General features: G+C 39.3%; 1 pseudogene; it reads right to left on the minus strand.

Annotated features, from left to right (window-relative positions):
- Positions 1 to 14,908: 14,908 nt before the first annotated feature.
- Positions 14,909 to 15,083, minus strand: LOC118546713 (U2 spliceosomal RNA; annotated as a pseudogene).
- Between the last annotated feature and the right edge of the window lie 1,877 nt (positions 15,084 to 16,960).

Raw genomic sequence — 16,960 nt, forward strand, 5'->3', positions numbered from 1 at the left:
GTTTGAGTTCTAGTAAAGATTTCTTCTTTACAAAATGCATCCCTTAAGTTTCTTGTCTATGTATATATTGGTTTAGTTGTTCTGCAAGAATTCTTTAAGCCCTATTGTGTCTATGACAGATCTCTAAAGTCACATATACCTGTATAAACTGGAAGAATAGCAGAGACCAGCAGCTCACAGTTAAGACTCCCCGTTGGTACCAATTATTTGGAAATTAGTTTCTGCAGATATATCCTTAAATAGTGCCATTTTAAATGAAAGTTAGCAGTCACCCAAGAGCAAGAATTATTTCAAATTTATAAATTGAGTATTTGAAATTATGAGTAAGTGTGAGAATGAAAATGAATTAGTCGGGGCACCTGGGTGGCTCAGTCGTTAAGCGTCTTCCTTCGGCTCAGGTCATGATCCCAGGGTCCTGGGATCGAGCCCCTCATTGGGCTCCCTGCTCAGCGGGAAGCCTGCTTCTCCCTCTCCCACTCCCCCTGCTTGTGTTCCCTCTCTTGCTGTGTCTCTGTCTGTCAAATTAATAAAATCTTAAAAAAAAAAAGAAAGAAAATGAATTAATCAATACATATTACTCAAGATCTATATATGCGTGCCATATTTTAATAGCAACAATAATAGGAAAAAATGCGTAGAATACTTTCATATCCCAGTCTTTAGGGGCCTTATAATCCAGTTGAGGACATAAGATATACAGACATAAAAAGATAATCTAAACTTTAAGATGACATATGAACAATAAAAAAAACTTTATGAATCTGACAAAAATAGTTAAAGCACGGCAGAGGGGCCATAACTGTGTGCTAGGGTGGCTGAGAAAGTTGATGTTTAAATGCGGTTTGAAAGATGAAACAATTTTCAAAAGTAGAGAGGAAAAGCATGCAATATTCAAGTCAAAGGAAATGTTTTTTAAAAATGCAAGGAATAGGGGCGCCTGGTTGGCTCAGTCTTTAAGCATCTGCCTTCGGCTCAGGTCATGATCCCAGTCCTGGGGGAGCCTGTTTCTCCCCTTGCCACTTCTCCCTCTGCCTGCCACTCCCCTGCTTGTGCTCTCTCTCTCTCTCTCTCTCTGTCAAATGAATAAATAAAACCTTTAAAAAATAAAAATTAAAAAAAATTTTAAAATGCAAGGAAACTTGTGTCATATTCAGAAGCCCATAACCAGACAATTTGGCTTACACACACATTGGAACCCCTACTGCCATCCAATCCTGTTCTAGGTGCTAGAATAGCACAGTGAAGAGGTCAAAGAAGTCAGAGGAGGCTCCACTCACAGGGAGCTCAGAGTCTAGGGTGTAGAGGCAGACAATAAATGTGTAAACCAAAAATATAAATTTCAGATAGTGATAAGTTCTGCAAAGAATATAAAATTTGAAAATAGAATTGAAAGTATACAGAATGCTAGCTTAGATTGGATGGTCAGGGAAGGCCTCTCTGGGAAGACAGCAATTGAGCTGAAATCTAAATGACCAAAAGAAGCCAGCCATGTGAAGCTCTGGGGAACCAACACTCCAGTCACAAGTGACAAGAAGGGGTCACCTGGGTAGCTTAGTTGGTTGAATGTCCGACTCTTGGTTTCGGCTCAGGTCATGATCTCAGTGTCGTGGATGGAGCCCCGCAGGCTCCACACTCAGCAGGGAGCCTGCCTGAGATTCTCTCTCTCTCTCCTCTGCCCCACCCCCAATCACATGCTCTCTCCTCTCTCTTTCCCTCTCTCTAAAATAAATAAATAAATCTTTTTTAAAAAAGTGACAAGAAGGACGAAAGCCATGCGGAGGGAACAAGCTGGGCTGTTATGAATAAAAACATCCAGCATGATGGAGCATAGTGGGAAGTAAAGAGAATGATAGCAGAAAAGGGGAGCCAAGTCATTCAGGGTCTTGGGGCCATGGATGAGTATAGACTTGAATCTAGATGATATGAGGAATCACTGGAAGATTTTAGAAGGGGAGTCTATAATCTGATATATATGTTTTAAAGATTCCTCTTTATATGTGGAAGTTGAGATTTTGGAGGGAAAGCATAGAAATTGGAAAATGTCTAGGAGGTTACTAGAACCATCTAGTAAGAGAGGATGGTAACTCACATTAGATGGAGGCTGTGGCTGTGACAAGAAATAGTCCAATTTGAATGTATTAATAGGTAACCTGAAGAGAACATGGTGATGGGTTGACCATGACGGGTCATGAAGAAAGTAGAGGAATCCAGAATGACTTCTAACCTTTTGACCTGATGGCAGATGATGATACCATACACTGGGATGGGAAAGCCTAGGGGAAAAACAGGTGAGAGAAATGGGAATCACAGTTTTTTTGGACATATAATATATAAGACATGTATACCTAAGTTGAGATGTCAAGTAGTCTGCTGGATTTGAAAATTAGGTGTTACATGTAGGGTTACATATGAGTTAAGCAGTGTTACAAAAATAAGGGAAAGTTGATATAGACTGTGCAAACCTTGAGTAAATGTTGAGGATATGGTCTTTAATCTGGAGGAATAAGATGTCACTAAGTGTTTCTATGCGATAGTTACACAGGTGTTTTAGGAAGGTTTATAAGACTGCAGGGTGTACGGCTGGAAGGTCCTAACAGAGTCTGGGGGTGGGAGAGCCCATTAGAAGATAACTGAGGTCATCCATACTTAAGAGGATTGAAGTTATTTTCCATAGAAACATAATTCAATCTGAAATACTAGCAAAAAAATGAAAAACTTTTTCCTGACTATGACCTTAAGGAGGCCATAAAATTCAGATGTTTTCCCACAATTCTGTGGCACAGTCTACTGTTTTTCATCAAGTGGACTATAAACATGACAGATTCTACATGTACAGCTGATTTAGCCATTATGGTAGTCAAAATCCCTATAAAACCAGCTACCTCTGTCAAACAACCATTGTCTGCAATCTCTCTTGCCCAGTTTTTACAACTGACCTGACCAAGGTGGTATTTCCATATACTTCAGCCTGAACCTGTCTGAAAGTGGACAGAGCACCCAGCTCACCAGGACTGATGCAGAGGCTTTTCCTGAGCGGTTAAATCTTGAGTACAGTGCTAGAAATCAGCATGTGTCCTGCCCCACAGTCTGCCAACTGTGAACTTTTTGGTCCATCTCTTCTACCTTCCTCCCTTTTTTTCTGTCCATCTTCAAACTATGGCCTCTATTCTCTAAGTTTTCCTTTTTTTTTTTTTTTAAAGATTTACTTATTTACTTGAGAGAGAGAGAGCACACAGAGGGAGAGGGAGAAGCAGACTCCCCACTGAGCAGGGAGCCCGACCAACGGAGGCTGGATCCCAGGACCCTGGGATCATGACCTGAGCCGAAGGCATACGCTTAACCGACAGAACCACCAAGGCGCCCCTATTCTCTCAGTTTCTAAAGTGAGTAGAAAAAGAATACAGAAGATACCTTTCTGAGTGGATCGAAGAATTGTGCCAGTGGAAAAAAAGATAATAAAAATTTGTTCAGACATCTGCAAGTAGAAATAAGCTCCAAAGATGGCTATTCCCCAAACATTCAGAGCAGAAATATTCCCCAATCTCCTGGAACTCAACTCTGGAGCTGGTGTCATTAGGAAAGACTGAAGGAATTGCAAATACCCCAATTCTGTCTCATTTTTTTGTTCTGCATATCCACATGTTTTTTGCTGCCCATGTAGGTAAATGAACAAAAGGCAGTCAAAAGAAATAACTTAAATACATTTTCCCTAGCCCTGTGTACAACTTTTTGACAAAAAAAGTTTCCATAAATTACACATTAAAAATAATCACAAAAACCATATGCATAGTGGGGCACCTGGGTGGCTCAGATGGTTAAGTGTCTGCCTTCGGCTCAGGTCATGATCCCAGGGTCCTAGGATCGAGCCCCGCATCAGGCTCCCTGCTCAGCAGGGAGACTGCTTTTCCCTCTCCCTCTGTCCCTGTTTGTGTTCCCTCTCTCGCTGTGTCTCTCTCTGTCTAATAAATAAATAAAATCTTAAAAAAAAAAAAAAGAACATGATATACTTTTAAAAAAAAAAACCATATGTATAGTTATATAATACTGCAAAAGTCCACTTATCTCTCTGAATGACACCTCTCTCACCAGCAAAAGTACTATATTAATTTCACTTTCACAGAGTTTTTGAGAATACTAATTCTTTTTTTTATGTTATATTAATCACCATACATTACATCATTAGTTTTTGATGTAGTGTTCCATGATTCATTGTTTGCGTGTAACACCCAGTGCTCCATGCAGAACGTGCCCTCTTTAATACCCATCACCAGGCTAACCCATCCCCCCACCCGCTCCCCTCTAGAACCCTCAGTTTGTTTTTCAGAGTCCATAGTCTCTCCTGGTTCGTCTCCCCCTCCGATTCCCCCCCCCTTTGCTAAAAGTGGTAGAGCACTATACAAATATTATTTAATATTATATCATGAAACAGTGATGGAAAATAGTTCAATAAGTATGGAATTTCCTATTTAGCCCCTGTGAGATAAACTCCCTTTTAAATAGAAAGGTAATAACACATCAGTTCAAATTATACAAATAAAATAATTATAGTTATCAAAACCTTATCCAGGGGCGCCTGGGTGGCTCAGTCGTTAAGCGTCTGCCTTCAGCTCAGGTCATGATCCGAGGGTCCTGGGATCGAGCCCCGCATCGGGCTCTCTGCTCGGCGGGAAGCCTGCTTCACTCTCTTCCATTCCCCCCTGCTTGTGTTCCCTCTCTCGCTGTCTCTCTCTCTGTCTAAATAAATAAATAAAATATTTAAAAAAAAAAAAAAAAACCTTATCCATCTGGTAAGAGCCTGTAAAATGGTGCCTGTCTCCTCATATTCACAACCTTGTGTAGTCCCCCTTCCCTTATACGTGGGCTGGACCTAGTGACTCACTTGTGAAGTCAAAAGTGACGGGATATCACTTCCAGCATTAGACTACAAAAGCCCTTTACCTATCTTGTTCACTCTCTCTTGCTCTCCAAGTGCTCGTTCTGATAGAACCAACTGCCATGTTGTGAACTGCCCTATGGAGATCTCCATGTGGAAAAGAACTAAGAGAGGTCTCTGGCCAACAGCCAGCAAGGAACTGAATCCTGCCAACAATCACATGAGTGAGATTGGAAGTATATCCATCCCCAGCCAACACCTTGATTGCATCCAGGAAAAGATCCTGAGTTGCACCCAGATTCTTGACCCACAAAAGCTGAGAGATAATAGAATTTGTTGTTTTAAGCCATGAAGTTTTAGAGTAGTTTGTTACACAGATATAGGTAACTAATGCAATCCATAATTAGCTGTGTCCATGGAATAAAATTGTGGGTAAAGAGATTTCAATGTTTGCATGTGATGGCTTATAATTAGTTATCAATTTTCAAGTGATTTTGACTGAGAGTCCATGCCCTATAGAAGAACATGAGCAAGCAGAGCTCCTTGGAATGGAAACAGACCCTAAATGGGCTACCCTGTTTTGTCAAAGGAAATTTATTCCCATCAATTTATTTTATACATGGTAATCCACAAATCTATGCCTAGTTTATAGAACAGTATCTATGGGGTCTTCTTTTACTTGGAATGGACCCTTCTGTAAAACTTTTGCCAAAACTTCTGCCAACCTCCTATATGTCACTAAGGAGCCAAGACCTCTCCAATACATCAAGGCTGGTTACTTAATCCTTTCTTGATGAAATAGTCTGCTTCCTTCTACAAAAAAATAGAACCTCATAATCATGATATTTGCATTTGCCTTTACTGCTAGAAGATGTAAAATTAAGCTTAGTATGGAAAAATAATAAAACCTAAAATTTCTATCCTTTGACTCTCTAAAGTAGAATAAATAGTGGATAATCTATACCCTGCCTTGGGCTAAAGACTTTGATTTTTAAACCACCAGTTGGTTTTATCAAGAGGGCATGAAAATACCTTTTACCTCCATTCTCTCTTCCAATAATTAGATTTTAACTTGTCAGGAATATTTTTGAAACAAGTATCTTTCCTCTTTAGTACCAAAAAGAGATAATGCTAATCTTCTGTTCCTCACTTGTAAGGTAAAGGAACTCACTGAAAATGTAACTCAAGATCAAAAGCAGAGTTGAGGAATCACAGAAACAGGATAGACCATACCCATGCCTAGAACTTGAATCCACTAAAATGCCAACTTTAGTCTCCCGGGCTTTGACCAACATCCAGTGATGTATGTGGGGACCCAAATGGTACAGATATCAGAGAAGAATAAAACTGTCAGTATGAAGAAAGAGTGAATCTCTGCTTCAGGGAGTATCACACAACACTAAACAATATAAACCAAAGCTGTACAATTTCCAAACAATTGCCAAAATATCTAAAATTTCTGGATTTTTCTGAGAAGTATACTGTATGTTGATTTAAAGGAATTACTCCATCATTTAAGGACTAAGGAATATCTACAGATGACTCTTTTTCATAAATGTCAATTAGGTTCCAGCTGAGATGTGGATGCTGACATAAATGTGCCTTTCATGAAGGCTTTTCTTTTTTTTTTATTTTATGTTATGTTAATCACCATACACTACATCATTAGTTTTTGATGTAGTGTTCCATGATTGATTGTTTGCATATAACACCTAGTGCTCCATTCAATACGTGCCTTCTTTAATACCCATCACCAGGCTAACCCATCCCCTACCCCCCTCCCCTCTAGAACCCTCAGTTTGTTTCTCAGAGTCCATAGTCTCTCATGAAGGCTTTTCTAACCACACCTCCTCCCCACTCTCTAACAACAGTTTCTGTCCTAGTTCCTTCAGTACATTTTGGCTCTGGAATATCCTTGGAGACAGACTTAAATGACAGATCTTAGTAAGAGAAGTGACCACAGTTAATTCCTCTCTTCATTGCTATGATCACAAGCTAGAGCTGTGAACTGACGTATTTTGTTAGGAACACTTTAAGATCAAACCTCTGTCCTTATTTATTTAGTAAATGAGAATTCCTGCATTTCAAGTACTACTTAAAGTTGAAGACAGTTCTGAATCACTGAGCCACCAGCACATTTTATTTGCTTCTGAGTCCAATTTAAGTGGGAAGAGCAAAAGGGTTATCAAATATTGATAAATTGCATTACCTCTGGATGGACGCATTCTTCCTACTAAATCTATCACGTGCCCCAAGTTATACAAAACTTGCTGTCATTTTGAACAACCCAGTAATGGTGGTTTTAATGGAGTACAGTGCAGGAGGCAGGACCAAATCTTCGTGAGTTCCCAGCCACCTAGGAAAAACCACATCGACACATAGTCCGATGACTCAAGTGAATTCCCATTAGGGTTGTATTCATTTGCTAGAGCTGCCATAACAAAGTACCACAAACTGAGCAGCTTAGACAACATAAATCTATTGTCTCATAGTTCTGAGTCCAGAGGTCCGAGATCAAGGTATTAGCAGGACTGTGCTTCTTCTGAAGGCACTAGGGAAGGATTTGCTCCAAGCCTCTCTCCTAGCTTCTGGTAGTTTCTTGGCTTGTGGCAGCATAACTGCCTGTGTGCGTGTCTGTTTCCAAATTTCCCTTTTTTAAGAACACCTGGCATATTGGATGAGGAGTCCACTCTAGTCCAGTATGACCCCATCGTAACTAATTACATCTGCACCCACCTTATTTCCAAAATGTCACATACTGGCATTTAGGACTTCAATATATGAATTGGAGTAAAGGGGCACAATTCAACCCATAACAAAGGTCACTAAGCATTTTTGCTAATGAGCTATTTTGGCAAGCCTTGATAGACCACAGTGGCTACTTTAGAAGGGTGATGTTGCAAGAAACATTCCTGGAAGAGAAACTGGGCCTGGTAGCCAAGACAGAGGGGGAGATTTATTTACAGAGAGGTTATCCTAATACCTCTTTAAAAGTCAGAGGTAAGCCCTGGGATGAAATTGAGTATTAAGTAGGGCCTGGGGAAATGGGGCAGAAAAGAAGAACCAGCTGACTCACAGATTTTAGGGAAGAAATAGTAGAACCACTTAATTTTTCAGATGAAGAAACTGAAGCCAGAGGCCTCAAGGCACACAATTAATCAGTAACAGAACTAAGACTAGATACCAGATGTGCTGATGCTCTGTTGTGCCCTTTTCTCGACACTATAAAGATTTGAACTGCAAAGTGAGTCCAGGACATCCAGGCTCAAAGAAAGTACCAACCCACAACATAATTACTTATCCTTCTATGTCTAGAACTCCAGGAAAAGTGGATGTCCAAGACATTCAGTTCTGTTTATGCCATTTAGCCTTAGACACGAATTTCGAATTTCGGTGACTGACTTATAAGGTAGCACTGCCCTCTAGAGGCCTGATGCCAGCGGCTCACTTGCCTCTCTCTGCCATCCCCCGGCCCCTAGCTTTGCCTGGACTCCCATGTATCACTGTGACCAACAGGCCTTTCCTAAGGGGAATGCATCCAGGCCACATTTCTCCCAGCAGCACATTCTGCACGTGATTAAATACACACAGCCCCCAGACAAGAAGGCAAAAGCACGTTTTCTCAGCATGTGGAATAGTTTTCCCTCACTTCACAGAAACTTTGCATAATTCATTTGAGCTCATTTATCCGGCCTCAGTTCCATAAACTGACAGAAAATAAAAGCCAACCCCTAAATCCAAAGGAAACATCCATTTTAATTATGTACAAAATTAAAAGGAGGCCGAATTATTAAACTGGGAACACAGAAAACAGGTTGCTATAGATGCATCTCAGAGAAGGGTAATAAACTGAAAGCAGCTGAGTAAAACCACTTTTAAATGTTACACTTCTCAGCTTCATCCCTGGAAATCCATTAAAAAGCACCTAAGAAAGCCATTTTTTAGCTCTTTTTTTTTTTTTTCATTTAGTTCAAACCCTTCTCACCATATGGTAGAAGGATAATTAAACTGGCAATCAGGAGTCTTAGATCCTACAACCATTTCTTCCGCTAAAAAGATGTGTGGCCTTGATTAACTTCTTTAACTCTCCTGAGTCTTAATTCCTTCAACTTTAAAACAGGGAGCTGCTTTAAATGATTTCAAGGACATCTGTAACTTTAACCCTCTATAATTCCCTGAAATCAGTTCTGCTGGTCTAGCAAACCTTTATGGTCTGGAAGATTCCTACTTAACACACCATACAGGGGCCTATATTAAAAATGGGGTTGCCTTGGCAATGACCCAAAGAGCTAGGGCAATCAAAACGATGATGCCCAAATAATTATTTCAAATATCAAAATCATTTTTTTCTTTTTTTTTTTTAATTTATACCATTTGGAATAAAAATAGCTTCCCCAGGAATTTGCAAACGTTCAAAAACATCTTGTGCTCTTGTCTCATCCTTTTAGACCTGACAAATAAACCGCTAGGCAGCAGCATTTCAGTGTAGCAAGCTTGCCACGTTCACAGTGAGCAGCTGTGACCGCTAATGGGGATCAAAAGCTCCTGCTGGTCAAACTCATAAATACTTTCTCCCAAAATTTGAGTTCATAAAGCAGAGTCAAATAACTTTATTTTCACTCAGCTATTCCCAAATTGTTTCTAAATTATTAAATTAGTGACTGCTTCCCACCACAGCATCTACAAGCTACAAAACTGTAGACAGTAAATCTAATGTGCAATTTATCCGTGAGGTTATTTTTGAACAAATAAATTGAGGCCGCTCATAAATGACTCCATGTGTTACAAACAGTCGATTAATTAACTTCCCCACTAGCTCTGGCAGAGCAATTTGCTATACACTTATTACCTGTTAAAGACAAGAAGTATGTGTAAGCATTTCTGTTGATGTGGTCAGCTGTAGTTCTAAAATGTTTTGCTTCTGGAACACTTACATTCTTAGATTTCCAGGGGAAATATATGCCAAACAACTAAGACCCTTTAAAGATTCTCTTGCACAACCCCAAAAATGTCAGTAACATGATAGCTCATTTTCCTGTTTGTCAAACAACAGTTCCTTATGGTTCACCTGGCAGAAATTCTAAGATTTCAATGGTAGTCCATAGGAAAAACTGAGCTGAAGGATGGAGTTATGAGTCAATGGGTGATCTGAAGTCCAAATTGCAAAGAAAGAGGATATATACATCTTGGGCTCAATCAAGACTAGTGTCTAAATCCCAAGGATCAATATGAGGGAAAGGAGCTAATATCAGAAGTCTGCAAGGTGCATCTATACTTTTAGTCTGGTTGGTGAAAGCATCATGGTGCATAGAGGTCCATTCCCTGTGAAGTCAGATGTCAGACAGTGACTGGACATATGGGGACCAGAATCCAGTATCTATTGTAAAGAGAAGTAGGAAGCTTAAATAGCTTGGTAGAAGGTCAAGGTCTTCTAGTGCCAGAGTGGAAAAGGGCATTCTCAGAAAAAAACCTAGGAATTGAAAATTGAAAACTGTACCTCAGTAAACCAGAGCTTCCACAAGACCAGCAGATTCCAGAATTAGGAATAATTCAGATACCTCTCACCTACCTACCCACCCACTCTCCCTCCCCACTGCCCCCCAGCAGGTTGAGGATGGAGCTTTTGATGGCTATCTGGCTTCATTCCCACCGTCTCAAGAACTCCACTGATGCTAGAAGATAAATCTCTTGACACCAAGCGCAAAGATGGTGCCAGAGCAGGCAGGAACTGACACGGCTTTATGAATACTCTATTAATAATCCCCTCCTTTCTCTCTAACATGCAATTGGCCTCTTCCCTCCATCAAGTTCTTCTGATGAGGTAAAGGGAGAAGCTCAAACAGAGCAGAGTGAAAATGGAACTCATTATTAACAACCATTCGATAGCACTAGTAAGATTCCTAGACTACTTAAGCTGGAGGTTTTAAAAACTGAGTCCTAACCATTAGTTTCTAAATGAAGAAACTAAAGCACAAAGAGGGAATTGTCTGGCAAAAATTCACACAGCCTGTTGGTCACAGAACCAAAACCAGAAACAAGGTCTGCTGCCTCTTAATCCAATATACATCCCACCACAAGACGTTGTCTTCAAAGCAGATGGCACCAAAATAATGCTACCTCTGGGGAAGGTAAGCATCCCAGGGATCCATGGTTATTTGTCCCACTTGACAACTAATTTATTTGGGTCTGACTGTATTCTTTTCTAATTACTGCTGTGCTGATTTTTAAAACATATCAGTCCTACACTGAATTTCAGGAAATCTAGAAACAAACACAGAAATAAAAGATGGATTTGGATCTGATGCCTACAGAACACTCTAGGAGGAAAATGACAGAATCCTAGAATTAAATGGCATGCAGTCAGCCTAAGAAGTCCCAGGAAACCCAGATTTATGTGTCAGAGATGACATGTTGCCAAGCATACCCTTAGAACATGTCTGGAGCTTGAAGGACACCATTTGAAAAACAGTTTTCCAGATGCATTTTTCATATACAGCAGTCATAAAGATGTGTTTCTACAACAAGCTAACATTTTTCTAATTCCCAAATGTAATGCCAAGGCTTGAGGGAAAAATATAGATGCCAGCAACATATGTTGGAATGGACCGGGTATATTCAGGTCAAGAAAGTAGGATCCCAGATGACTCCTCACATGAATCCTAACATAAGTGGTTGGATGAAGGAAAACTTGGTTTCCAGATGAAACACCAGTTTTAGAAGCCAGAATGATTCTATCTGCCAGATGGGATATGGTGGGACACTATAGGCGACTGATGGAAAAAATGTGTTTCCCTTTCTGCCAGGTCACTTTAGCCATGTCCGTGCACCCACTGCACATTTCCAGTCTCCTGCTGCCTCTGACGAGCTTGTGGCTTGCATCAGCTGCTTGACCAGGGCACACTTCAGCTAACTGCAATGTGAAATATACATCAGCAATCACCAATTAAAAATTCTTGGCAAAGTAAAGCAATGCTGAATCTGTCCCCTGGATTATAACCCATGTGCTCTACAGTGATTATGGAAAAACAACCTATTAAGAATATTGACAACTTCAGGGTAATTTATTAGGTATCTTACATAGGAATTTTGTTGTTGCTGTTATTGTTGTTGTTGTTGTTGTTATTTTAAGGGAATATCCCTCCCTGAGAAACCTAGATGACTTGTTTATAGAAAAAAAAAATGGTGATACCAAAGAAACATTTCATCTCTTGGCTATACATTTCTGAAATCCTGAGAAGTGAATTCCTGTGAATTCTTTTGATCTCCACTCTCCGGAACACAGGGCACCTGTAAGGCAGACCCAGCCACATATGAAAGCCACATAAATGAAAGGCAAATATGGATAGAATTAGTACTCACAACTTGCAACATACGTTGAATAAGAGTTTTCTCTTTAGCCAGAGCCTGCAGACATTCTATTCTAAGGAGTGCCCAGCTCCTGTCCACTTGTATTTTTTATCAGATTTGGGGGAGTTGTTTGGGGTTTTGGTTTTTTGTTTTTTGTTTTAGTTTTCCCTTTTTCTTTTTTCCTGGCTGCAACTCAACAAGTTTAGGGGAACTTTCATTTATTTACTGCTTCAGAGATTGTGATCTATCTCCTTCAACTTTACTCCATTCCTGCCAAATCTATTGGCAATGGAAAAATGTCTAATGGGCACACAGAAACTTGCTGGAAGAGATAAAGTTTTACCAGTTGCTACTCTATTTCATGTTCTACCTATTACCAAAGCATTTGATAGTTCAATACAATCAACTCTCCATATATTATTCTAAAATGGAGATGATTCTCCTAAGAATCATCAATCAGTTCTCAAACTTTTAAGTGTTTCAGACTCAGCTGAAGGACTTGCTAAAACACAGATTTCTGGGTCCTACCTCCGGAGTTCTGATTCAGGAGGTCTGAGGTAGACTTTCAAGAATATGCCTTTCTAAAAGTAAAAAAAAAAAAAAAAAATCTGCCTTTCTAACAAGTTCCAGGTGATGGTGATGCTGCTTGTCCAGGGACCACACTTGGAGACCTACTGTTCTAGAATATCCTACCTGATTCTGCAGGTCATACAAACAAATCCAAAGGAGTTCAAGTGTAGATCATATGCAATGATTAGTTTCAATCTTGTTTTGTGCAAACTGTGATTATGGCATAATAAGGACCATTATATTTTTTAAATGTAAGGTGTGAATTTGGGCAGGGTTTCTCTCCTGCATGTTGCATGAATGTATGCACATAAGTATGTATGCTAAGGAACTCACTTGATGATCTGGAACCCCAGATTTCAAGGGAGTACAGAACTAAAACTTTGAACTGGGAAGATTAGGGTCACCCAATGGTGCCTACTGGTGTCCTTTGCTAGCAACCTACACTCCATTGTGGATTCACCTCATAGCAGGAACCAAGTCTAAGAGAGAGATCCTCAGCAAAGAAAACTGAATAAGGAAAAAGACTCAGCTTAAAGAAGTTGCTATCTGCTCTTAACTTCAGTAAGGTATCCAAACTGAATATTTTCCAGATGCTAAGGGAACAAGATAAAACTCAAGAGCTTCACCATGAACAAACAAGGGACTTGGAAGGAAGGAATTCAGGCATAGGCAAATGTATGGCAGCCTATTTGGGGCTAGAATAACTCCTTATCTTAAGATAAGGGCATAAGGGAGTGTGAAGCATGGGCCAATTTACTACTGCTTTTACTGGGACACAATGTTAAAAACTGTATTTTGAGGACTTGCTTATTTTTATACTGTTTGTAAATTTTGGGGTTATTACTGGTCCCTCCTGGCTTTTCATTTCTTTAAATTGTTGTTGCTCTTTGTATCACCTATTAGAAAATAATTCTAGTCTCTTTTAGCTGAGTATAAAGGAAGCAAATATTTTTTTTTTCATAGTTAGGACAAAGAGAAAAACTGAACTATAAGGGCCAAGAACTGTAGGAATCAAAATGATAGATGCCACAAAGAAAAGCAAGAACTCAGGAGGAAGATTATAGAACACTTAAATATCACACTTGGACATTTGCCACCAGAGGGTTTCTTTACTCGATCCCTAGAGAGTTTATGTATTTTTATATGAGCAACCCATTTGGGTGCTCTAGGCTTCCTTGTTCCAGATCAGGTGTTTCCAGGAGAGAAGGGTACATTTCATTGTCTCAAAATCTTAATATGTAGAGGATGTGGTCAGTAAATATTTGTTTACTAGCTAATTGTTCTATGTGCTGGATGTATTAGAGTAGGGGGCATAGAATTCCCTCTGCCTTCAAAGAGCTTACGGTCTAGTGTGGTGCATAAACAAGTGAACAAACTGTTACAATGGTTTGTTAAATGGTACAATGAGAGAATTATAGGAGGGCTAGAAAATAAACACATGGAATATCATGTAAGGCTTTATAGAAGTTCAATGCCAGCTGAAAGGGTAAGGCAGAGAGAAGAGAGTGCCCAAAAGCCCAGCAGTGAGTGATACACATGAACTGAAAGGAATTTAGTATAACCAGAATGCAAAACAGTGAGATGTTATAAGCACAGCAACCATATACATTACCAACTAAACCAGGACACTTTGGAAATGGAATGGAGTTGCTATTAATAAACATAGTGGAACAATAATGGTTTAAACTGAGATGTATGATCACTTTAATTATGGTGCACATTAAGGAGCTTGACTTATGTTAAAGACATGGGAAGTCCTTGGGAGAATTACAAACAAGAACACAGCATGATCACATTTGTATTTTAGAAAGATAACTGTGGCATCTGAATAGGCTGAAGGTGCCATACTGGAAGAAGACAGAGCAACTGACAACTGTTCAATAGTTCAGCAAAAAATGATGGTTACTTAAACTAGAGAAGTGCCTTAAAAAAATGGAGGTCATGGGTGAATTCCAGGGCATCACAGAGGCTGACTTGAAGTCTACCTAGGAGCTATGGAAGGTGCTAATCAGGCCAGGGAGAGGGCTACCAAGAAGATGTGTTTGACTTGTTTTGCCTTCAAAATTTGGCAATCCATTCAAGGTCATAACTTTAATTAAGGAATGCTGATCAGCTTATAAGTGAGAATCAACCATGTTACATATTGAAAACAGAAATAACTGTGTTAACATCTTCTGAACTCCTCCAGAAGTTTAATTGATACCAAAATAAAACAATATACTTTATATAAATTGGGAAGACTAGATGTCCCAATGTTCTACACTTGATCTTAGCCAAAAGGCCGAGAAGCGATAGATGTCCCAATGTTCTAATATCAGTTTTTATTTCATTTAAATCCACCGTGGTCGATCTCAGTTAAAAATCAGTATCTCATCTTGGGTTAAGAAAAAGTTTCTTTGATACAATAAAGGAAGCATGATTCATAGAAGAAAAAATTAGTATGTTGAAGTTCATCAAAATTAAGACTTCTGCTCTTCAAGACATTTTTTAAAACATTTTATTTATTTATTTATTTGAGAGAGAGAGTATGAGTGGGGGGAGGGGCAGAGAGGAAGGGAGGGGCACGCTCCCCTCTCAGCAGGGAGCCCAATGCCAGGCTCCATGCGGGGCTCCATGCCAGGCTGGATCCCAGGACCCCGGGATCATAACCTGACCCAAATACAGTGCTTAAATGACTAAGCCACCCAGGTGCCCCTTCAAAAGACATTGTTAAGCAAATGACAAGAAAAGTCAGACTTGGGGAAATGTTTTTATGTCACATATCTGATTAAAGACTTATTTTCTAGGGGCGCCTGGGTGGCTCAGTAGGTTAAGCCGCTGCCTCCGGCTCAGGTTGAGATCTCAGAGTCCTGAGATGGAGCCCCACATTGGGCTCCCTGCTCAGTGGAAGTCTGCTTCTCCCCCTGCTTGTGTTCTCTTGCTCGTGCTCTCTCTCTCAAATAAATAAATGAAATCTTTAAAAAAAAAAACTTATCTTCTAAATACATATTTTTTAAAACTCTCATAGCTCAATAATAAGAAAACAAACAATCCAATAAAAGACAAAAAAATCTGAACAGAAACTTCACCAAAGATGATATATGGATAGACAAATAAGGACATAAAAAGATATTTGACATCAGTAGTTGTTAGGGAAATGAAAATTAAAACCATAAATTAAAATTGCTTCACATTTATTACAATGGCTAAAATTAGACAAAAAAAAAAAAAAAGACTGACCATACTAAGTGTTGACGAGGATGTGGAGAAACTAGAACTCTCATGCACTGCTGATGGGAATGTAAACTGATACAATCACTTTGGAAACAGTTTGGCAGTTTCTTAAAAGTTAAGTCTTTCATATATTCATCCATTCTACTCCTAGGTATTTATCCCAAAAGAAGTGAAAATATATGTCCACAAAAGGATGTATACACAAATGTTCATGGCAGCTTTATTTGTAATAATTAAAAATCGGAAAAAACACAAATGGCCACTGATATAGGTAAATATATAAACAAATTGTGGAATATCCATGCAATGGAATACAACTCAACAAAAAAGGAAAGCAACAAACATGAAAGAATCTCCAAGAAACCAGATCAAAAAAAAAGGATAATATACGGTATGATTCCATTTATACAAAGTTCTAGAAAATACAAAATAATCTATAGTGACAGAAAGCAGATCAGTGGTTGCCTGGGGATGTGCAGGAGAAGTAAGAGGGATATATTTTGCTTTGGGGAGCAATGGATATATTCGTTATCTTGACTGTGGTGACAGTCTCACAGGAGTATACATATGTCAAACCTTATCAAATTTTACACTTTAAATGTCCAGTTGTTGTAAGTAAATTCTACCTCAGTAAAGCCATTAAAAATAAAAAGAAGAAAAAAATCAATCACCCAGAGTGCTGAGACTTTCTGATGAGCTGAAAAGAAAAGCCAGAAAGTCTTTTGTGAGATCATCACCTACATTGGAACTGATTATCTAAATGTTTTTACCCCTAAATATGAGCCGAAAGTGCAAGAATAAGCCAGGCCAAAAATGGGCTATTAAGTAAGGTGATCATACCTCCCAGTTCGCCAAGGACAGTTCCAAATTACACCTATTATCTGGCATAATTATTAAATAAATGGCCTCGCATTCTCAAAAGTGTCCTTTTTTGGAAACAACCAATCACAGATACTC

Source organism: Halichoerus grypus, chromosome 9 (assembly GCF_964656455.1).
Source record: "Halichoerus grypus chromosome 9, mHalGry1.hap1.1, whole genome shotgun sequence".
NCBI classification, from domain to species: Eukaryota; Metazoa; Chordata; class Mammalia; order Carnivora; family Phocidae; genus Halichoerus; species Halichoerus grypus.